At 42.8% G+C, this 21,911-nt stretch overlaps 1 protein-coding gene and 1 non-coding gene across 10 annotated transcripts in view; one reads left to right on the forward strand and one right to left on the reverse strand.

Annotated features, from left to right (window-relative positions):
- Positions 1 to 21,911, reverse strand: part of PLEKHA7 (pleckstrin homology domain containing A7) — a 211,352-nt gene that overhangs the window by 107,953 nt on the left and 81,488 nt on the right. The gene's annotated exons all lie outside the window — the stretch shown is intronic.
- Positions 3,864 to 3,970, forward strand: LOC139037294 (U6 spliceosomal RNA). Its single transcript, XR_011490115.1, has one exon. It is a non-coding gene; the product is annotated as a U6 spliceosomal RNA (small nuclear RNA).

Here is a 21,911-nt window from a genome sequence, read left to right on the forward strand (position 1 = left end):
CTTCAGTGCTCAGCTTTCTTTATAGTCCAACTCTCACATCCATACACAACTACTGGAAAAATCATAGCCTTGACTAGACAGACCTTTGCTGGCAAAGGCATTACTTTGCCTGTCCTCTCTACAACTCATATTTTATAGGTCTGGACTCTCATAAATTCCAGCTTGTCTAGATCTTTTACCAAACATTATAAAACTAGGTAAACATTCCAATTTTATTTTCTGACCATGATTGCAAAGAGGATTTTCATCACTTTTATTTCCGTCATAAAATTCAAAAGGTCTAGCATATTGTCATGAAGTACCTTCAATAAACTCTGAAAAAACCCCAAGATTAGACAAGTGTTCAGTGGCCTCTGGGCAGAAGCAGATCGAGATGTGAACTCTAGCTTGGTTCCCCTGGGTGACCTTAGGTTAGTTACTTAAACTCTCTGAGGTTTAGTTTCCTCACCTGGAGGATGGAAGTAACAATATCTACTCCGGAGCACTGTGAGAAGTAATGACGATGGTAACATGCCAGCACTTTGCTTGGTACTCAGTGAGATATTAATAAATGACAGCATGTGTATTATTCTTCTGCCTTATTTTGCCCTGAAAGAACTGATTAGGCCCTGTCCATCCTTCCTAGGAGATGTCTCTGGTGTATCTTGGCTCCTTTCCCTTCTCACAGTCCTAAATCCAAGCTTTCATCTTGTCTCACCTCTTCACTGACTCCCTTGCCTCTAGATTCTGCTCTCATTCACTGTCCTCATGGCCACCCATCCAATATTCTTTGGTCTATGAACCTCTGATAGGATTCTCATGGAGAATAATATGGGTTTACTGAAAAAATGTTAAAAGGCCTAAATGAAAGGAGAGCTAGAGAACCCCAATGTCATAAAGATGTTGCTTCTTCCTTAACCTATAAATTCGATGTGAAACCAATCGATCTTTCACAGGTTCTTCACAGATCTTCACAAACTGATCTTAAAATCTGAGTGGAAGAGTAAAAGAACAAGAATGCTTTGCTGTGCTTAGTCACTCAGTCATGTCCAGCTCTTTGTGACATCATGGACTGTAGCCCGCCAGGCCCCTCCATCCATGGGGATTCTCCAGGCAAGAAGAGTGTGTGTCGTCATGCCCTTCTCCAGGGGATCTTCCCACCCAGGGATCAAACCCAGGTCTCCCACACTGCAGGTGGATTCTTTACCATCTAAGCCACCAGGGAAGCCCAAGGATACTGGAGAGGGTAGCCTATCCCTTCTCCAGGGAAGCTTCTCCACCCAGGAATCAAACCAGGGATTCTTCCATTGCAGACAGATTCTCTACCAGCTGAGCTACAAGGGAAGCCCAAGGCCGAGAATAGCCAAGTACACTTCATTATCATAGAAAGTTCTATTGGACTGCTTACTCTAATCAATTTTTTGATTCCATGGGTTTTTATTTTGGAGAAATGCATTCAATATAGACTAAAATTTAACACAAAAAATAGGTAGGTGGGGGAAAAATATTTTAATAATACCAACAGGTGGCCTTCAGAGGTAGTTACTTTCTCTGCCAACCTAGTGTAAGAATCAGGTGAGGGAAAGGGGAGGCAAAAGAAGTGTGTCTCAGGCACTGTGCTATGTATTTTCTGTATGATTTTCATTTAATACAGGCACACCTTGTTTCATTGCACATCACAGATATTGTATCTTTCTACAAATTGAAGGTTTGTGGCAACCCTGCATTGAACAAATCCATCAGTGCCATTTTTCCAACAGCATCATGTTTAAATTAAGGTATATGACTTCCCTGGTGACTCAGCCTGTAAAGAATCTGCCCATGATACAGGAGACCTGGGTTTGATCCCTGGGTCGGGAAGATCCCCTGGAGCAGGGAATGGCAACCCACTCCAGTATTCTTGCCTGAAGAATTCCAAGAACAAAGGAGCCTGGCGAGCTATAGTCCATGGGATTACTAAAAGTCGGATGCAGTTGAGTGACTAACACCCATGTGCCTTTTTTAAGACATAATGCTATCACACACTTAACAGACTACAATATAAACACAGCTTTCATATGTACTAGGAAGCCAAAAAATTCACAAGATTCTCTTTATCACAATATTTGCTTTATTGCAGTGATCTGGAATTGAACCCACAATATCTCCAAGGTGTGCCTGGGTTCACCATGAGCATGGAGGGTAGTAGCATTATTTCTATTAAAGATTAGGAAAACCTTAAGGATAAATGATTTGCCCAAAAGTAGAGAGCTCTTGTAAGTGGTAGAATGAGGACCCAAACTTTGCTCTCTGAGATTGCTCTTTCTACCATACTTGTGAGCTATTCCAGGCCTGCTCTTAAAGGTCCCAGGTGTCAGCAGGAAAAGAGAGAACCAGGGTCCCAGGGGGTGTTCAGAAGAGTGCTGGCAGGCTCTCTGGGGTGAGGTGGGGGCCAGGAAACTAGTAGACCTGCTCCCCCCAATCTTACTCCTCAGTTAGCCCTTTTACCTGGAAGGCACCCAGACCCTACTTACAAACACACGTGCACACAGTAAACGAGAAGGCCTCAGGGCCCAGAGCTCGCCACTTCTAGCCTGAGAAATACAGGTCATGCTCCAAGTTGCCTACTTAATGTGCAATGGGAAAAGAACTCTCCATTTAAGCCTCTCATGGGTTGTAAATCCTCAGCTTTACTCTGATTTCTTGACAGCAAATTCTGCCCTCAAACATACAGTTGGATCTCAATACGTTTTCCTTCACTGATCCATAAATCCTGTTAAAAAGCAAAACAAAACTATGTATGGTCTTACCTCAGGTAGAAAGATGGGGGCTACGGTGAATTTCCCGTCTGTGAAGGCCTTGTAACTTTCATGAGGTATTTTACGGGGTTGCAAGTAGACTATGAAATGCTGGCATCGGCAATGGAACAAATTACCTAAGGGCACAGATCCCACTACATTTCTTCCTTTCAATTTGACCACCCATCACCACCACCCCTACCTCATGTTCCTGATCATCTTTCCCTTTCACAAGTAAAGTTGTGCACAAAACTGTATACAACATTGTGATCATTAACAACTTGGTGGTTCTTAGACACAAAGAGCAAATAAGAAATGAGAGGATTAAAGGCAGGAGGCTTCGAGAAGTGACTGGATTCTGACACCAGCTCAATTCAGGGCACACACTTGTGTTACCTCTCACTTTTTTCCCCCCAAAATGTCTTTTCTAGGATAGGATTCTACAAAAGTCTCAAACTAGTTCAAGCAGCACAACATGGAGAAGTCATGATGTTCTTTTTGCACAACCCAATGGAATACATAGTTTATGACAGTCTATTTTTGGTTCCCTACTTATAAAAGCAATACATACACCTCAGAGAAAAACTGAAAAACCCAGAAAAGTAGACAGCTGAGAAAGCCACCTCTAGATCCACCAACCAGACAATCAACTGGGAATTAAATATTTAATTTTGAGCTAAATTAAATCCATCCTAGTGAGGACAAATTAACACAAGCCAAAAATGTAAGAGAACTGTATGGGATTTATCTACTATTTCCTAAATTCTACCATTAGTAATTCATTTCTTTGGGTAAGAATTGTCCTTCCCGGCTTTCCTTCTCACTGTTTTTGGTTTAGTAACAACTTAATGGGGCTTCCCTAGTGGCTCAGTGGTTAAAATATCTTTGTGCCAATGCAGGAGATGTGGATTCAATTCCTGGGTTGAGAAAATCCCCTGGAGAAGGAAATGACAACTCCAGTATTCTTGCCTGGGAAATCCCATGGACAGGAGCCTGGTGGATTACAGTCCACAGGGTCACAAGAGTCAGCTACAGCTTAGTGACTAAACAACAACTTAGTGAGTTGTAAACCTGTCAAACAACTCAGCCATTTAAAGTGTACAATGAGTGCTCGCTTCGGCAGCACATATACTAAAATTGGAACGATACAGAGAAGATTAGCTTGGCCCCTGCGCAAGGATGACACGCAAATTTGTGAAGCGTTCCACATTTTTATGTTTCGAGAGAACAGCATCGAAACATGTATACTATCTAGGGTGAAACAGATCACCAGCCCAGGTTGGATGCATGAGACAAGTGCTTGGGCCTGGTGCACTGGGAAGACCCAGAGGGATCGGGTGGAGAGGGAGTGGGGAGGGGGGATCAGGATGGGGAATACATGTAAATCCATGGCTGATTCATGTCAATGTATGACAAAAACCACTGCAATGATGTAAAGTAATTAGCCTCCAACTAATAAAAATAAATTAAAAAATTAAAAAAATAAAGTGTACAATGAGAGAATTCTTTGGCAGTCCTGTGGCTAGGGCTCCACGCTTCAATTGCAGGGGGCTCAGGTTTGATCCCTGGTCAGGGAACTAATATCCTTCATGAGACTTGGTGCAGCCAAAAATTTTTTTTTAATTTAAAAATAAAGTGTACAGTGAAATGGCTTTTAGTAGAGTCAGAGTAGTGCAACCATAATCCCACTCAATTTTAGAACACTTACCCCCCTTAAAAAGAAATTCCATACCCTTTAGCCATCATCCCTCCCAGCCTAGGCAATCACTAATCTATTTTCTGCCGCTGCTTAATCACTTTCGCTGTGTCCAACTCTCTGTGACGCTATGGATTGTACCTGGCCGGGCTCCTTTGTCCATGGAATTCTCCAGGCAAGGGTACTGGGGTGGGCTGCCATGCCCTTCTCTAGGGGATCTTCCCAACCGAGGGACTGAACCTGGGTCTCCTGCATTACAGGCAGATTCTTTGCCACTGAGCCACCAGGGAAGGCCAGTCTACTTTCTACCACTACAGAATTCCCTGTTTTAGACATTTCATATAAATGGAGTAACAAAGGATGTCATTTTTTGTGACTGGCTTCTGTTTTTCTTTTTATTGGCTGTGCTGCACAGCTTGCAAAATCTTAGTTTGCCAGGGATCTGAGTAGAAGGAAGCAGTTTTAACCACTGGACATCCAGGAAATTCCCTGATTTCTTTCATTTAACATAATGTTTTCAAGGTTTGTCCTTGTAGCAGATATCAATACTTCACCTTTTTTACTGCCAAATAATATTCCACTGCATGGATGTACCACATTTATTTCTCCCTTCATTGGTTGGTGGACATTTGGGTTATTTCCACTTTGGGAATGCTGTGAATAATGCTTCTATGAACATCTTTGCCTGAGCCTTTATGCAGATATATGTTTTCATTTCTCTTGAGTATACACCTAAGAGTAGAATTCATGAGTCATAGGTGACTCTATGTTTAAACTTTTGAGGACCTGCAAACTGGTTTTCATATGTGGCTGCACATTCTTACCAGCACTGTATTAGTGTTCCAATTTCTCCACATCCTTACCAACACTTGAGATGTTCTAAGAGTAACAAATAAATAAGATCAGACATAAAAAATAAATATATATATATATTTGCATACAGACATCCTATTGTGTATGAAGTAGCATCTCATTATGATTATGATTTGCATTTCCTTGCTGGCTAGTGATGTTGAACAGTTTTTCATGGGCTTACCGGCCACCTGTGGAGAAGGAAATGGCAACTTATTCCAGTATTCTTGCCTGGAAAATCCCATGGATGGAGGAGCCTGGCGAGCTGCAGTCCACAGGGTCACGAAGAGTCCGACATGACTGAGAGACTTCACTTTCACTTTACTGTCCACCTGTATATCTTCTTTGGCCCAGCTTTTATTTTAAACTGCAAGCACCTCATCAGGGATACTGCCTGAATTCATGTGTATTTATTCACTGAATTATCTTGGGTAAGTCACTTAATTTTTATTTACTTCAGGTCCCTTATCTGTAATATGGAGATAATACTATTAAGTATGTAACAGAGGATGTGAGAATTGAGAGAAGGCATATAAAGATCTTAACACACAGCTGGGTACTTAGTAAAAGGGCAGCTTGTTGTTGTTTAGTCACTAAGTCGCGTCTGACTCTTTGCAACCCCACAGACTGCAGCATGCCAGGCTTCCCTGTCCTTCACATCTCCTGGATTTTGCTCAAACTCATGCTTATTGAGTTGGTGATGCCATCCAACCATCTCAACCTCCCTTCTCCTCCTGCCCTTAATCTTTCCCAGCACTAGAGTTTCTTCCAATGAGTAGGCTCTTTGTATCAGATGGCCAAAGTATTGGAGCTTCAGTTTCAGCATCAGTCCTTCCAGTGGATATTCCAGGGTTGATTTCCTTTAGGATTGACTGGTTTGATCTCCTTGCTGTCCAAGGGACTCTCAAGTGACAGCTATTATTAATAACAACACATTCAATCATTAACACTTTATAGCCCATTAATCCCAGAAAGGAAAAGTCTAAAAGCTGTGACAGATAAACTGGGGGCAGGGGATAAGAGTTCAAAAGAGGGAGTAAAAGAAAAAAGAAAAGTCACTAATGAACCGTCTTCAGAGTCTTGTTTTAGGAGTCACTGTCACATGTCAGCTTAGATCTCCCTCCTCCACCTTTCCAACAATGATGTAAGCACCTAATCCACTGTATTCAATCCATGTCTGTTTAGAATAGCTGGTTTCTCATTACTGCCACTGAACCTTGAATGAAACAGGAAGGAAGTCTTAGTCACAGCTGTGTCACTATGGCTTTGAAACCGCATGACATACAACATTACGTGATCAATAGCTAAAGTGAACCAAATAGAATTAATGAGTGAAGGAATGAACAGAATTAATAAATGGACAAACCGAATATATATGGGATGTATGCTCTGCCAAGTGAACGAGGACTCCTTTCCCCAGAGAATCCTCAGAAAGGCCAAGAAATAGCACAATAGGATCCAGCAGCCGAGCTTCTCACTGCCCATCACCACCACACAGATGTCTACATTTGAGTATTTTTCATTTCTTTGTTGCCAACGCTCAGGGATTAGAGAGTCTAGAGAAAGCTGCTTTTCTTTATTTATTTCTTGAAGTCGTGAGTGAGAAGGTGAAAAGGCTTCCACTTGTGCTTTTTGGCATATAAATAGCTCACAGTGTAAAGAAAAAGGGAGTAAATGGTTCCAAATTCAAAACAGACAGGCTGTTCTGATAAGGCCAAAATTACAGAGCGCTCCAGGCACAAATAAAGAGAGACACTTTTTAGAGACATTCTATTCTCCTATCCAATTCTGAAAGAGAAACTCAAGTCAAGAAAATCGTCACAGCCTTCCACAAATTGATTTGGTTTCAGTGGCCATTTGGGTGGCACACAGTCCAACAAGAAACCACCTTTAGGTTTTCATCCTTCTTGCCATGTTCCCTTCCTCCAGGGACTGGAAAAGCATCAGTGTCACTTGACCTGTCAATGTGGCACAAAGGCAGAGCAAGCTATACATTCCTACTGCACAATTTTGCAAATCATTATTTTCCCCCAATACCTTCATGGCCGAAATTGCAGAACCCTCTAAAAAACTTGGCAGCTATCAGGGTACGAGTGGCTTAGATTTTGCAGTTCATCCTGGGGTCCCCCTTGACAGGCCTTCACTGCTGTAAAACATTCTTTGTTCTTTCATGTTATCATTTATTGAACTCATTGATAGAATACTCCTTCACTCCAGTCCCCTCATTCACTAAGCACAAGCAACCACTGAGTGCCTGCCGCATACCCATCCATTGGCAAGACAGTTTCTCTAAACTCTGGACTGATTTTTTTCAGGACTGACACTTCTAAGTGCTGTGTTCACTAAGTTGTTCATTGTGGTATTATTTTAACAGTAAAAACTGGAAGTTACCTAACTGTCCAATCATAAGGGAATGATTAAAATAGTGTTTCTACTTGACAGAATATTCTACAGTCATTAAAAACAAAGTTTATGAAGAATCAAGATTAATAAATGCTTATGTTAAATGAAAACCAAGCAAGACCCACTCCTGATATAAAAGATAATTTCAACTATGTTTATAAAATGCAAATAATAAATACTCAATAAAAATAGACCAAAGTGTTAATTCTAAGATTATGGACAATATCTCCTTGTATACTTCTCTGAATATTTCTGCTCATTGCAGAAAATTTAGAAATAAAAGCATAAAAAATAAAATATATCCAGACAAAACTATAATTCAACAAAAATATATGCACTCCAATGTTTATAGCAGCACTATTCACAATAGCCTCTAAAGACACGGAAACGATCTAAATGCCCATTGACAGATGGATAAAGAAGATGTGGTATATATATAAAACAGAATATTACTCAGTTATACAAAGGAATGAAACAATGCCATTTGCAACAACATGCACAGACTTAGAGATTAAGTGAAGTACATCAGACAGGGAAAGACAAACACCATATGATACCACTTATCCACAGAATTTAAAATATGACACAAATGAACTTATCTATGAAACAGAAATGAACTCACAGACATAGACAACAGACCTGTGGTTGCCAAGGGGGAGAGATGGACTGAGATTTTGGGATTATCAGATACAAACTATTACATATAGAGTGAATAAACAACAAGGCCCTACTGTATACCACAGGGAACTATATTCAATATCCTATGATAAACCATAATGGAAAAGAATATGAAAAAAAGTGTGTGTGTGTGTGAGAACCACTTTGCTGTGAAGTAGAAATTAACATAGTAATTACATCAACTATCTATACTTCATTTATTTTTGTCCGCACCATGGGCAGTTTGTGGGATTTTTAGTTCCCCAACCAGGGATTGAACCTAGGCCCTCTGCAATGAGAGCATGGAGTCCTAATCACTGGACTGCCAGGGAATTCCCAGCTATACTTTAATAAAATAAACTTTTACAAAATTTTTTAAAAAAATAAATAAAAATGAAAGTCACTTGTAACATGTCACCACTGTTACCAATTTGGTATTGTGCTGTCCATTTTATGTAAGAATAAAAATTTTAAGTATATTTTTACATATATTGCCTGCAAAACTTTTAAAATGGGAAAGAAGACATTGTTTAGACAAATAAAGATCAACTAATGTTAAGTGAAAGGGTCAAAATCATATGCAAGAAATTACTAAAAACATGTTCTATAAAAAGACTTATTTTTCACTGCTTTGTACCCTGTCAAAAATGTGCCATTATGTATATCTATTAAAATAAATGAAAATTATTATCCCCCACCTTCCCCCAAAATCCAGAAGAAATACATTATGATGAAATGAATATCAGTGCTCTTTCTTCCCTATTATCCAATTTTTGATATAAAATATTTATACTACCTTCATGATGAAAGAATTTTTTTTAATTCTCTGCACTCCTCAAGTCACCATAATCCAAAGTATCTATTAGCAATTTCCCTTTAAACAACCCAAGTTCCCCTAAGCAGCCTCCTTTGCCCTAGGGAAGAGCAGGATGGGGCCCTCTGGTGAGTATCAGTGGGGGGGAACCCTGCAGAAACCCCTACTTCCCCATCAACACCTGTGACTACTTCCTCCAGCACAGGTAAGGAAGCAGAAACATCCACACAAGGTGCACTGACACTGTACGGAGGTGGAAGGCTGAGTGAGACGACCTTTGAAATGAGTGGAAAAGGAAGATCGGCTTGCTTCTTCTTGCCCGAAGTGTCCCTACATTTCACTCCCTTGCACATTCTCCCCCAGGCTCCCACTCTATCCTCCTCCGGCAATGGTGACGGTGACGCACTAGGCACTGAGTAATCATTAGGCTCACAATCCCACATAAATCCAGAGTTTATAAACATCTTTAATATGAAATACTTCATCTCACACTCTCCAAAAAAAAAAAAAAAATGTGAAACAGGAATTGCCTCCACTTTATAGCTGGAAGAGATGAGGCTCCAGAGGGTTAAGCGATCCATCAGCCAAAATCTAGGCCTTGGTCTCTTAATACTGTGCCTCCCTAGCCAACTGGCCTCTGAGGTCCTGAGCTGGGGACAGCTCTTCTCTTTCAGTCTCGGTCTCTCGGCACCGCCTGAGAGGGAGGGAATGTTCGAGGGCAGGCGGTGACCTAGCGAGCTGTGAGCCGCCCAGTAAGGACAGCTCCGGAGGTTCAAACTGGCCATCTAACAAACAGCAGGTCCTTAAGCATCCGCTTTGGCTAGAGAGGAGTGGGCTGGTGGGATTCACAGTAACTGCCCCCAAGGGAGTCAGGGACAGATCAGGAAAAAGCCTATTCTGGTTTCATCAATTGGAAGGGTTTGAATCTCAGCTCACCCTCCCACTCTGTGAGCTTGAGCTAAGTTTCTTACCCTGTTTCCCCTTTATAACACAGATAGGTAGGTACAGTATCCTCTCAGTAGAGTTTTTGGGTGGATTGATCGAGATGGGCATGATAAACACATCACATGCACTGGCATACAGCAGACACTTAATAAAGGGCAGTAAGTATTAATAATACTAACAATTAGTATCAGCGGTGATGATGATACAGAAGCAGATCATAGTAGGAGAAAATGTATAACCACTTTAAATGGTGTTCAGTGTTTTTAATGAAACTGGTACCTTTCTGCCTCAGGATATCCTGCTGTAATAATCAGTGGAAATCATGCTGTGTACTCTGTGAATTCTGGGAAAGTTCCATCCATAAAAAACTGAGCAAAGACAGATGATCTTAGACCTATTAAGCAATACCTGATGTTAAACGGGGCAGCCACGGCACCCCGGATACAGGATGGGGCCGGCTCCCCTCATACCATCCCATCAGCAGCCTGGACACGCATGAACATGTGTCAGGAGCCTTGCCAGCACCTGGAAAGCCCAGGCCACAATCTTACTCTGCGCCTGTGAAACCTCAGACAAGTTCCCACTCTGGGCTCAGTTTCCTTGTCTGCAAAATAAAGTGCTGGACTAGCTGAGTTTTGCTGTGCCAAACAGCTTGGGGACCTTTAATCTCCAAGTTCATTTGCATGCAACTCTTTACAGATTGATGCTGGCTTCCATGCCCACATTTAGGCCTCGAGTACCAATTATCACGCACTTCTTTGCGTTCTGGCAAAGAGGGAAGGGAAGGTGGCATTGGTTTTTATTTTCATAAAATATCTGACAGCCCTTCTGAAACCTCATCATAAAAAGAACCTGGCTCTTGCTAGTCATAGGTAATAAACAACCAATCTTGCAGAGACAATGACCCCAAAGAGGTATTGCTATGGCCACTAAGAAGGAGGAGATGAAATTTAAAGTGAGAGAGGGGAAGATTAACTTTATGGGCAGAAAGATGACAAGGGTAATATACTTGGCCAAATACAAGTCTAGAATTGCTGTGCTGAGTTCTGCACTTTTGAATTTGAGAAGGCCTCAAGTGCTGGTAATTAGACCTGAATCTTATCATCACCACTTAATATACGAATGTTTTATAAACATTTCCACATTCAAGGTGTCACTTAATTCTCATTCAAAACAAACATTCATTTCTATCATAATCAGATGAGGAAAGGGGCTCAAGAAAGCAAGAGACTTGCCCAAGATCCCACAACTAGGAAGTGGAGGGCTGGCAGGCAAACCATGGACTAGAATCCAAATTCAGTGGTCCTTCCAAGTTTATTTATGCATTTCCTCTGCAGGCCAAAACAGAGGAGGAGAGAGCTTATATTCATCATGACTTCATTAATCTGTGTAATCCAGCACAGGAGCCAAGTCGGGTAGAAGCCAGCTATGCAAATTTTAAGTGAATTCCTAGATATAAAAATAAATGTCGTAGGATGATATTAGGGAACATCCCTGACATACAGCTTTTGCAGCTAAAGCTGTGGTTCTCATCTGGGGTGATTTCGTCCCCCAAGGACATTTGATAACGCTTGGAGACATTTTTGATTGTCACAATGGGGGGATACTACTGGAATCCAGAGGGTAGAAGCAAGAAATGCTGCTAAACATCCTACAATGCACAGGACAGCTCCCCACAACAAAAAAAGTAATAATCTGGTTCAAAACAGAACAAAGCTCTACACAATTATGAGGTGATATTAACATTCTGGACTTGGCTTAGGTTATTCCAGGCTTGGCTCCAGCGTGAACTCAATGCGTGATCCTGGGCAAGTCACTTAACCACTCAGTGTTGTATTTCCCCTGTAAAACAAAGCGGTGACTTAAAAAAGTGACTGTCAAACATTTCTGTACCTGATAATGGCCTGGGATTCTGGCTAAACTGAATTCCTAAGTTCCAGTCCCAGAAATTCTGTGTTTTTAACAGGCACCCCAGGGGAATCTGTTATAGAAGGCCAGCAAAATTGCGGTTTGAATAGCATGAGAAAACTAAAAATAAATTAAAGGGACTTCCCCTGGTGGTCCAGTGGTTTAGATTCCAGGCTCCTAATACAGAGAGCCTAGGTTCAATCCCCAGCCAGGGAACTCGATCCCACAGGCCACCATTAAGAGTTCACATGTTGCAACTCCACAGCAAAGATCGAAGATCCCGTGTGCTGCATCTAAGACCCAGTTCAACCAAATAAAGATTTTTTAAATAAATAAATAAATTAGTTAATTAAAAGTGTGTAGCTTTTTCTAAGCAGGATCTGTGAGTTTGAGGAACAGTGCCATCAGCACCCCAGGGGTTAATCAAGAGGCCACCTCACCTCTGATAAAACTACAGGGGGCTGTCTTAAGGGAGCTCCAACTTCCCTAAGGCTGAGAGGGCCTCGAGGTACCCAAACCGTGAGACAGAAGCCAAGAAGCAGAGGAACCCTCAAAAACAGCCCCTCAGTCTGAGAGCATGCTCATGGGACAAAGCCCCAACCACAAACACCCTAAAGAGGGTAAGGGAAGGTATAGAACAGAGGACATCCAAGTCAAACACACAAGTCAACAGGAGCATAACCATCCTCGAATCAGGTAAAGGAACCCACAGGTAAACCCAAACACATAAGGAAGGGATTCATTCACTCACAATAAGAATTCAGTTTCCTATTATCTCTTCTGGGAAGAGGTGTCTAGAACATTCAAAAGGAAATCTGCAGAAGTGACACCTCAGGGGTCCTAGCCTACAATGAGTAACCAAGAGCCACGAAGGGCTGATCGTTCAGCACAGACACCCACTGCTTTGACCTGTTTGTCCTCAAGCCTGAAACTGAGCACCACCCTCCGCCATTCTTTCAGCTCTGTTCCCCACCTGCCCCTCCTGTGACCCATGCTCCAAATATTTGAGAAAAAAGTGAATCTGGGCACTGGTTAATGAACCAACTATAAGCAGGCTCACTGCCTTCTTGTTCCTTTTTAACTTTCACCCTAACTAAAACGTCCTCACCCTGCCCAGGTCCCCTGTGGTATACCAGGCAGAGTGATAGCCAGAGCACAGCTGGGTAACAGAAAGCGACGCTAGGTACATCCACAGGGGCCCCCATCAAGCCAGCACCACCCACAAAAGGCCTGACACAATCCTCTCATTTCTCCTGTCATCCTTTCTGCTTCCATAAAGGATGTGAGCTGCAGACATCACAGGCTTCTAATACAGATCCTCCCATAAAGGGAAAGTGCTGACGGGACAGCAGGGATGGACGTCCTACTCCTTATTCTGGGAAAATTACTGAACACTAGAACCACCTGTGGAATGTGACGGTGCCGGGGCCCCAGCTGAGACTAAATAAATCAGAATCTCCGGCGTTGGGTCCCAGGCATCAGTATTTTTGAAAAGCTCTCCGAGGGATTCTCACAGATAGCCAGGGACAGCATTCACTAGGCTAAGGCCTCACAGTGGGGACACTGGGCTCCAGCTTGTCAAGGTCACAGTACCAGTGACACTCAATGACAAAGTGAACATGGGAACACAGTAAGGTGAGGCAGGAAAGAAAAAAAAAGCTAACCCTCTTCAAAAGAAGAAAAACCATCTGACATGGAATTTTCAAATGGAGGATGAAACTAGAGAGCTGGCTTCTTTACTGAGTGCATAAAACCACTGGGTTTTGCTTCATGAATGCTTATTTCAATAAAGCAGGAGCACTGTACCAGGCACTGAAGGAAGGAACAGCAAATACGAAACAAAGCACCTTGTCTTAAGACTGCAGAGCTTCTGAGAAGGTAAAGCTGGAAGATGGAGCAGTGCATAGTAAGGCAGGATCTCATGGTGCTGACATGCAGGGGACAGCCAGGAGCTGGAGGGGGCCAGCCAGCCTGGGCCGGGCCCCAGGGACCCTTCAGGCTCCAGCCATGCGGGGATACTCGCACAGGTGCTGTAGGACTCAATCCCCAGTCTGTCTCCCAAAGGACTCGGTCCACTCTGCTGGCCTGCTGCCAGTCAGCTCTAAAACGCCTCAGTGACGGACACAAGGGGCCTACTTCTGCCCGTGAAGTTGCAGCTATATTCATTTCCCTTCCAAATTAACAACTACTGCCCTGTAATAAAGCTGTCAGCTCTCAACAAAGGACGCTGGCTAAGAAAGGTGGCCAAGGATCGTCAGGCAGAGGGCATAGCAGCTACTTGATGCCAAAGGTGGGAGGCCCAGGGTGGGACCCTACCCTTTTCACACTGACAGTGGGCTCTGCCATCACCAGAATGCACTCGAATGCCCCTCCCTGCCTGGCCATCCTCCTTCACTGCACAGTCACCACTTGGCCAGTGCACTTGGGACTGAAACACAATTAATCCCTGCTCCAGCCACATTTCTTTTTTTCCCAGAGAATGAATCTGATAGACCTGCAGTGTCAATAGGAGAGCACCACTCTGAATGCTAATTAACCCCCACGAGTTCTGCAGAGGGCACAGGAGGGACTGGGATGCTGGCATCCCTGCCATGGGCACTCTCAGGTTTAGAAACCCTACCTGGCGTTATCGGCAGCAACTCGATGCAGGGACCGCCCTCCTAGTTGCGACAGCAGTAGCCAGAGACCCTCAAGTTTCCTCCAGGGTAACATAAGGCTGGTGGCTGGAGCCGCGGTGGACAGGCCGGGAGAGAGGCAAGTGGGCCGCCTGCAGAAGGAGCGCAGCTCTGCTCCTCTCTGCTCTAGTCCACTGAGGCGACCCAGCAGTGGGGGAGGATTTAAAATGCAGCAGGCAAGATTTAGGTTAGATTCACAGATGAACTTCCTGACATGGAGGGAAGCACTGGAAAAGCTGACCCATTACTTAAATTTCACTGGGGAGGCACAAGGGGCTGATTGTACTGTCTGCCAGGAAGCGAAGCGAGCAGCAAGGAGGCCTCCTGTGCACAACGGTCAGAAGCAGGAACCTTACCCAGTTGGCCCACAACAGCCTAACACACCATAACACTTTTGCTTTAAATACAGTGTATACAGAACTAGTCTGATAATCCCCATCAGTTAAAAGCACTTAGTCTTTGGTCTAAGAATTCTAGTTCTAGGAATCTAAGAAGGCAGTTAAAAAAAAAAAAAACCTAGCCAAATATTTTTTACATATTTTAGGGGGAAACACGTATTTATATATTTATAAATATGTATTATATATTTCAGTAGTCACAATCTAAATGCCCAACTACTGAATGGGGAACGATAAAGAAAATGATGGTACATGTACCAAACAGACGATTATGTAGCAAATAAAGGTGCTTCTAAGGACCTTCTTAGAAGGTCCTTCTTATTGCTTCTTAGAAGCAAATAAAGGTGATTCTAAGGTGCTTCTATCCCCTAAGTAATAATCAGGGAAATGCACATGATATAGTGTTAGGTGAATAAAGCATATTAAGCTCAGTATTTTCTACAAAAAGTTTATGTAGACTTCAAACAGAATGGAGGGAAATACACTAAAATGTTAGCAGTGATCATCTCTCGATGTGGAAGTGAATGTCTTTATTTTAAAAATATTTTCCAAATATTCTAAAATAACCACCACCTTAATAAGAAAATGCAGACATTTAAAATATAAAAAAAGTTCATTCCTTAACATACCTCAGCACCATAAATCTACTTCATCGGCACGGCCATTATTCCCAGAAAGCAAAACAGTGACACTCAATCTTGTACTTGGCAAGATGAACATATTCTTGCTTCCAAAATGGCTCAGCAGACCCACTGCAGCTACCTGAAAACCACTCATCACCATTCCCCTCTGGGAAGCATAGGGCCTTTCCCAAAGAGTCACGGGTCTCTCATTCCGTGGCCAGACCTCCCTTCACATCCAATTACAATGTGCCTAAGTGAGCCTGAAAGGCCAGGGAGAAAGGTGGAATCCTGCAAAGAACTGGAATGTATTGGATTAACCCTGAGAAATCTCGAACTGCCAGCTTTAGAGACGGTCCCTATTCACTGAAATGTCTGCTATATGCCAGGACCTGGGCAGGAGGCTTTCACATACTTTGCAAAGTTGAATCATTAGTCCTATTTTACGCATGAAGAGACTGAGGCTCCAGAACTCACGTCAACTTGCCTCAAATCACTGCATGCTCCTCACCCCACTTCCAAGTCAGGGAAGTTTCCCCCTCAGTCACCTCTAGCATTAGTGTCTTTGCAGGGAACACAATGCAGTCTACACTTCTTCCTTCCAGACTTATATTCCCACTCTCAGTACTCTGAGACAGGCCACTCCCCATCTCTTGCCCACTTTCTATCTCTACCACCACCCACAAATGCAAACACTCTAGCCCCATATGGACATGTCAAGGATCTGCTGTGGCCAAATTCCCCGACCTGCCTCATGGCCCTTAAGGGTGATCAGCACTGCAAGATGGGACTCACTCACAAACAAGGACCTTTCTGGAGGTGTCAGAGACTCTGATGAGAGGAGAGAGGTTCACAGCAAAAACACACTCCTCCAGGATCTCCTTTAGGTTAACATCTGTGCGGGAGGCAGACCTCCTACACCCTTTTACAGATGGGAATTCTGAGGAGGAAGAAGCATGGCTAGCACTAGAACTCAGGTCCTTTGATTGCTGGCCCAGTGATCTTTCTTTCATAGAGGAGAATACTAAGCATGCGGGCTCCAAACCTTGAAGGCTTGGATTCAAATCTCAGCCCCACTACTTACAAGCTATGTGGTTCTGGACTCAATAGTTAATCTCAATTGTCCTCAATCATAACATGAAGAAAATAACAGTCCCTACCTCTCACAGTTGTTGCCTGGATTAAATGGGAAAATCCATGCCAAAGACCTAGCAGGTGCCCCAGATCGTGTCAGGTTCGTCACCACACACCCCTAAAGGCATAAGTAACATCAGGACTTTTCCATCTTAGCTCCCACTATGCAAGGCTTTAGTCTGAAAACAGTGACATGAAGATCCACACCACTTAAACTGGCTTTCTGCCTTGCAAGGCCTGGCCAGTAGCCCCCACCTAGTTTTTAGATCTTATTGAGATGACCTTAAATGTGCTCTTCTTTCTCCATAAAAGCTCTTTCTTGGCCTCCTTCATCCCCTAACTCCAACTCTCCTTCAGCAGCACCTCTGAGGCCAGCTCATCCAAGCAGTCTTTTACCAGGCTAAATTCTCTTATCTCCCACAGATTCCTGAACTCACAGCCATATAAAGACACTCACTGCTATTACCACAACTGGCTCTGTACTCGCCTCTGTCCCCCACTGGACTGAGAGCCACCGAAGGCAGGCAAGGACTATGCTAGGTTCATTGTTTGATCTTCAGTACTCATCTGTATTGATTTTACTATATTTGTGATACAACAAATTACCACAAATTTAGTGCCTTAAGACCACACACATTTACCGTCTTAAAGTTGGGAAGGTCAGAAGTCAGTTTCAGTGGGCTAAAGTCAAAGCGTCAACAGAGGTGCATTCCTTTCGGAGAATCCATCCCTCGCTTTTTTCAGCTTCTACATTTCTTCCCCATAGGTCCGTATCACTCCACTCTCCACTATCATCACAGTTCCTACTTTTCACTCGGACTCTCCTTTAAGGACCTGTCTGATTACACTGGGCTCATCCAGATGTGCGTGCTAAGTCGCTTCAGTCGTGTCCGACTCTTTACGACCCTTTGGACAGTAGCCTGCCAGGCTCCTCTGTCCAAGGGATCCTCCAGGCAAGAATACTGGAGTGGGTTGCCACCCCCTTCTCCAGGGGATCTTCCCAACCCAGGGATCAAACCTGCATCTCTTATGTCTCCTGCATTGGGAGGCGGGATCTTTACCACTTGCACCACCTGGGAAGCCCAGATAATCACCCAGATAATCCAACATAATCTTCTCAATCCTCACTCACTTACACCTGCAAAATCCTTTTTACCACAAAAGGTATTGCTGACCAGTTCCAGGCATCAGAACATGGACACTTTTGGGGGAGGGAACCATCATTCAGCCTATCTCACGATCACAGCTTTTAACTACATAGCAAATGGGCAGTGATTGATGGCTTCCTACAACAAACCCCACTCCATGTGATCCTAAACTGAAGGTTTAGAAGGTTCTCAACTGGTTTAGGAAGAACGCAAAGCCTGGAGCCCCTGCTCTAGACAAAATCTCCCAAAGGGGGTCTTCTTTCCATAACCTGCAACTCTGAGTTTCAATAGCTATGGTGAAGCAGCCCACCCACCTCCATCCTAAGTAAAAATCTACTGGCTGCTTCTCTGAACTCTGAAAGTATGGATAAATGAATCAGCCTCAAAGATCATTTCATAATTGCCCTTTAGATAGACTGATAGGCACAGCCTATGTCTTCCTGGAGCTTACAATCCAAACAGCGTCATCACAATGTGTACAGAAGCCAAAAGGCAGCAGGATAAGGATTTTATCACTTACCAGCATGAGTCAGATTTGATAAATACCACATATTAAAAATACAGCACATTCTTTGAAATTCTATCAAAATCAAGCTTTAAATTAGCAGGCTAGAGCAGCAACCTAGCAACCCAATCACAATCATTTCCACTTGAGCCTGGTACCTGAAGAAGACGGTGTCAGAATCTTGGATAACCAGCGTAGACTGAGTGTAGGGCGCACCCACCTTGTGGAATGTGGCCGGTAGCAAGCAGGGCCAAGGGAAGGAGCGCCAGCTGGGTCTGGACCCTCGCCCTCCAACTGCCTGTGTGACCATGGACTTGTTAATCAACCTCTCTGAGCTCTCTCAATATACAATATACATACAGTGAACCCATTAATACCAACCCACAGGTAAATGTCTAGCAAGTAATGTTTCCACAAGGCTCTGCCCCACTTCTTTCTACTCCTCAAACAATCAAGTAGGTAGGGCAAGCAAATCTTCTCAGAGAATACAGCATGGTGTATCTGCACTGTGTCCCTAATGTCATCCACACGTGGCCCACGCACCACCTCTATTATTCTGCCTCCTCCCTGTCCAACCTGTACTTCCACTTTTTTCTTTAAATAAACAGTGCAGACTTTAGACACATCCTAAGCAACAGTAGCTGCCAAATGATGAGTTTAATATTCTAGCCATATGTCACTTGAAAAAAATCCTATACCCATGTATAAAACTATTAAAATTTAAAATATTCACCCTGGTTTTAGCCCATATCCTGTTATATTTGGGAGAACCTTGGTGAAAAAATCTGATTTCCAGTCCTAACTCAACCAACAACTATTAGGTATGTCCATTTTAGGTCCCTTCTCTGACATTCTGTTTCCCCAAAATGAGAAAATAAAGAGAATGGTCTGGACAACTTTTCTATTTCTTCCCCATTCTGAGATTATCAGATTTATTATCAAGTGGTCCAAATAAGCAAAAGAATCCAAGCAGGAAACTTTTGATAAAGGTAATGAATATCACTCAAAATAATTAGAATCATTCATCTTGAAAGATGACAGAAGAAATAAAAGGATGACAGAGAATGACAAAGGAGTATATGCCACACCTTCCCTCATCTCAAAAGACTCTGTGCTTCTCTTTTAAGGGATTTTCAAAAGAGAGGGCACTTGGTCTTATAATGGGACAATCTAGATTTGAATCGCAACTTGGACGGTTGTCAGTTTTATCATTTTAGGCGGGTCATTTAACCTCATAGGCTTTCTACAACTGTGAAACAGGAACTACCTCCTTCACAAGGTTGCCTGGGGATTAAGTATGAATACATCGTCTAAAGCACCCATGCCAGCGCTGGATGCAGTCACTGTTTGCTATTATGGTTATACCTGGACTAACTGGTTGAGTACACATCTATCTCTCCTGCTTAATTATAAAGGCAGGAATGCTTTGCTCATCTTTCTCTCCCCAACTGTGCCTAGTACTGTGTGTCACATAAAATAAAGAACTTGGCCTGAATGTGTAGGGAATCAAAGCTTACAGAAGGAGTGCCTGCTCCAAGACAGGAAACTGGAGATGCCCAGAGACATATGACAAGCAATTCTTCTCTGACAAAAACAAACATTCCCTCTTCCTAAAACAAAAGTCTCTTTAGAAATTCACCAAAATGTACACAATGGTTGTCTCTGGAGCCTGGGCCATGATTTCCTGATTTGATCTTCCTTTATAATATTCTATGTTTTCCATCATGTATCCATAATAGGAAACACTAAATAGTCACAAGAGTAAATGAGATTGCTTGCTTTTGAGACAGAAAGTCAGAGGCCCGGGGTCCCATCTCCAGCATTACATATCTGGGTATCTGACCTCAGGCAAGTCACTCCATTTTCCAGTAAAATGACAGGAACAATACCACCCTGACAACATCACCAGGCTGCTGTGGGAACTAGGGCACCGAGGTCGGTACTGTGAAAAATCTCTGCTAACAAGAGCTCTGGAATCTTCTGAGCATGGCCGAAGCCCACCAGTTGCTTTTCTTTTTTTTATTCCTAACCAGACCTGTATTCCTTTGTGTCACACCCCCAATAAATGTTATTCCTGTCATGAAAAGAATGACCCACAAACTTGCAGCCTTTTTCTTCTCCTATAAATGTTCTACAAAAGTAATCAGAATGAATTTGAGGATGTGATCATAACTCTCTCTTAATGAGCACCATCCATGTTTGAAATACCACCAGCCATTGAGTCCTTGTTTTCACAGGGTGTTTCGTTTCTTTCTCCCCCTCCTTTTTTTTTTCCTTAACACATTTGAAACTTCAGACCTGAGTGCCTGTTGGCATATGGTGTGGAGCAGAGGCAAGGAAGCAAAACAGCTAACCAGAACCGTTAGAAAGATAGGATCTTAAAAACTTTAAGCCTAGTGGTTGGCTCTAAACCAAACAAATATTTCTTCGCCTGAAGTCAAATCAAACTAGCAACCTTTTTTCTTTTTTAAATCCATAAATATTTAGTTTATTTATATGAATTACACTCATGTCAGAAGGAGGTACAACTGATCCTCAGTTTCTAAGTGTTGCCCACCATTGAGGCAAGCTCATCTACAATCCCTTTTATGTACCTTCCATTACTATCCTAATATCAACTATCTTTGATCCACCAACAACCTCCTTCTTAAAAGGCACCATTAAGTGAGTGAGCACAAGAGGGTTACAGTCCCACACAAATGACACTTAAACGTAACAGCCAAGAAGGTACTGAGTCTATAAGCCCCATCAAGCCTATGGGGGTAAGGCAGAGTGGACAACAGAGTAGCACTGAAAAACCAAAATGACCAATAAGGACCTTTTTTAGTCATTTTACAAACATATCCAGAGTTAGCTGGCGATGTTAGAACAGGTGGATGAAAGAAAGGCATATGCAGATGTATCTGCACAAACTTCAGATTACTCCTACTCTGGGAGGCAGAGATCTTCAGATGCACGACTTCCACAGAGGGTCAGCCACACAATGAAAACAATTTTAATTCCTAGTAGTCGACTTTTTCGTCAATAAGATGTGGGCAGTAATTAACTGCACCATAAATTGTTGTGAGAATTAAGTGAGATAATATATGAAAACACTTAGAACAGTCTAAGTCTGGTACATTAGTAATTCCATGGACAGAGGACCCCGGCGGGCTACAGTCCCTGGGGTTGCAAAGAGTTGGACACAACTAAACAACAACTGAGCACACATACACAAGCTATCAGTAATCACCAGCATGCTACATGAGTTTTGTATTTACTATTGAATTTAACCATAAGAACTATGTGAGGCAGGTTTTATTACTCTCACAAAACACTGGCTCAAAGAGATAAAAGGACTTGTGCAGAATTACACAGATTAAAAAGTGCCAGGTGTCTGATGGTTCTTAGGACTAACAAT

Source organism: Odocoileus virginianus, chromosome 10, assembly GCF_023699985.2.
Source record: "Odocoileus virginianus isolate 20LAN1187 ecotype Illinois chromosome 10, Ovbor_1.2, whole genome shotgun sequence".
NCBI classification, from domain to species: Eukaryota; Metazoa; Chordata; class Mammalia; order Artiodactyla; family Cervidae; genus Odocoileus; species Odocoileus virginianus.